Source organism: Arachis ipaensis, chromosome B05 (genome assembly GCF_000816755.2).
Source record: "Arachis ipaensis cultivar K30076 chromosome B05, Araip1.1, whole genome shotgun sequence".
NCBI lineage: Eukaryota > Viridiplantae > Streptophyta > Magnoliopsida > Fabales > Fabaceae > Arachis > Arachis ipaensis.
In genome coordinates, this window is record NC_029789.2 from 7287769 (window position 1) to 7290142 (window position 2374).

Genomic DNA, 2374 nt, shown 5'->3' on the forward strand with positions numbered 1-2374 from the left:
GTATACAAGAAAGGAGTAAGAAATTGCATGAGAGTAAGCTGGGATGCAGATCATCCAAAATCTAGACTATCTACGTCTAAACAAAAATGTAAAAAAACAATAAAAAATTACGTTATTAAAGATGTTTTATTTATTTATTTTAAAAAATAAAAAAATTTATTTTAGTTCATTTTAAAAAAATCCAATTATAGATATGTGATCAAGTAAAATACAAAAAATATACCTTATAATAAAGCCGGATATCAATGTGGAAATGGATGAATTACACGTATCATCAAGGGTTAGTACGTAATGGTAATTAATAACACATCCTAGAGTGTGTTACTATCAACTTAATGTTTCGCCAAAACTGTGAATGTCGAAAATATTGAGAGACTACTATATAGGTTTTGAATTGATGAGGCAAACAACTTTTGGGAAAAAGATATGCATGGATATTAAATGAAATCACGCGTAATCATGGCGGGGGCATTATTTACCTTTGTCACCTTCAAGTAGTAACATACAGAGATTAAAGATACATACTCTCTGTTGGTTATTATTGCATCAATTATTTGTGTCCATTAGTCACATGGATTGGCTACTTTTCAGTTTTCACAACTTTGGCCAAGCTAAAAATATGATTGTGAAAACCCCCATTAAAAACGTGACCACTCTTGGCAGCTGATTAAACCATCAGAATTATCAAAAAGAATTTATTAATGAGAAAGTATAGGGAGCCAATGGTCTAAGCGTACAATGTGTATAATGGAGATTTAGAAAGTATTAGAGATATGATCATTAGTGTTATATTGTCCTGTCAGGTTACGCTTTTGGGATGAGTAGTTTCATGACATGGTATTAGAGTTCTAAATCCGAAAAGTCAAGAGTTTGATCTTTGGTGAACCCCAAAATCAGTTTAAGTTTTTGGGATGAGTGATTTTATGACCTGAGATGTTTATTATTCTGGTATCTAGATGGTTATTCTAAATAGTATAGGTGATGTTCATTTTATTTATAGACCAAAGATTTAGTCCTTGTACACATTGTACAATTAGGCCATTGACTCCCTAGCGTTACTCTTTATTAATATGTATCTTAACAACATACGATAAAATTATTATTAATAGAATATTTTAAATATTTTTATTTCATAAATAAAAAATAAATATATTAAAAATTTAAATTTAATGCTTTTAAAAAATTTTTTAATAACTTTTAAATGAAATATTCACTAATTATCATGATGATCTCTTAGCAAAAACCTATACATATTTTTCGTAGATTGCTATAGGGAACATAAAATATCGATTATACCTAACACTGCATTTAATGTAATTGGAGTTAAATTTTAAAGTGGTCCTTGAAGTTGTATTCGAAGTTTAAAATATCGATTAATTAATATTCGTCTTTAAATTTGCACTCCAAGACTCATACTAGTCCCTAAGACGCTTTCCATTCATCAGAACCTTGAAACGACGTTGTTTTAAAAAAAAAAACGTAGAAAACCCGTCCCCTCCCCCATTCCCAACTCGTTCTCTTCCCTTTCTTCATCCCCAACCCCAACCCGTCCCCTTTTCCTCCCCCAACTTGACACCTTTCTCTTTTCCCTTCCTTTTCTACTTCCCTAACCCGAGGTCCTTCCTCTTCCCCTTCTCCTTCCCAACTTGACGCCCTCCCCCTCCCCAACATACTCTCACACTCACAAGAGTTCTCCTCAACCGTTGCTGTCGCTGCCTCTTGTCGGCCTCCGTTTCAGTGCCGCGCTGCTCATCTCCCACCCCAATCTCGTCTCTCACACTCAAATACAATAGAGGCAGAGGCAGAACACAAAGCCTCAACCTTCTCTGTCATCGTTGCGCCGCTCGTCAGCCTTCGTCTTGTTTCTGCGCCACTCGCCAGCCTCCATCTCGTCGCCGCGCTGCTTGTCAACCCCTCTGCGTCAACACATCATCTCGTTTCTCGCCGTCACTGCTCGCTTCTGCCTCCCTCTCTAGTCATCGCTGTCACTGCTCGCGCATCGGCGATCTTCTTTTGTCTCCACTTTGTCTCCTTATTCTCTCCTCTTGCACGGTTCTCTCTCTCAGCCGTGGTGAGTTTTTTTTTTATTTTTTTAGTATTCAATCATTATTCTTTAATGTTCTGGTGATTGTTACTGCTGATGTTGTTTCAATATAATAACAATGGTTAATTTTAGTTGTTTTCTGTTCTGTAATTATTGCTGATTTTTTTATTGTTGCTATTTTTTGTGCTTGTTGCTGTTTAGATTGATTGATGCTTACTATTTAGGTTGATTGATCTTTTCTGATTAATGCGGATTTTTTGTGTGATATTTTGTATTGCTAGTTTTTTTTTTTTTGTGATCTGTTGTTGAAGAAGAAGGGATTAAGATTTT

At 35.1% G+C, this 2374-nt stretch overlaps 1 long non-coding RNA gene across 1 annotated transcript in view; it reads left to right on the plus strand.

Moving 5' to 3' along the window:
- Positions 272-2374, plus strand: part of LOC110271724 — an 11698-nt gene continuing 9595 nt past the window's right edge. The window contains exon 1 of the long non-coding RNA XR_002362334.1: positions 272-316. This is a non-coding gene — a long non-coding RNA (uncharacterized LOC110271724). The remainder of the gene's footprint in view (positions 317-2374) is intronic.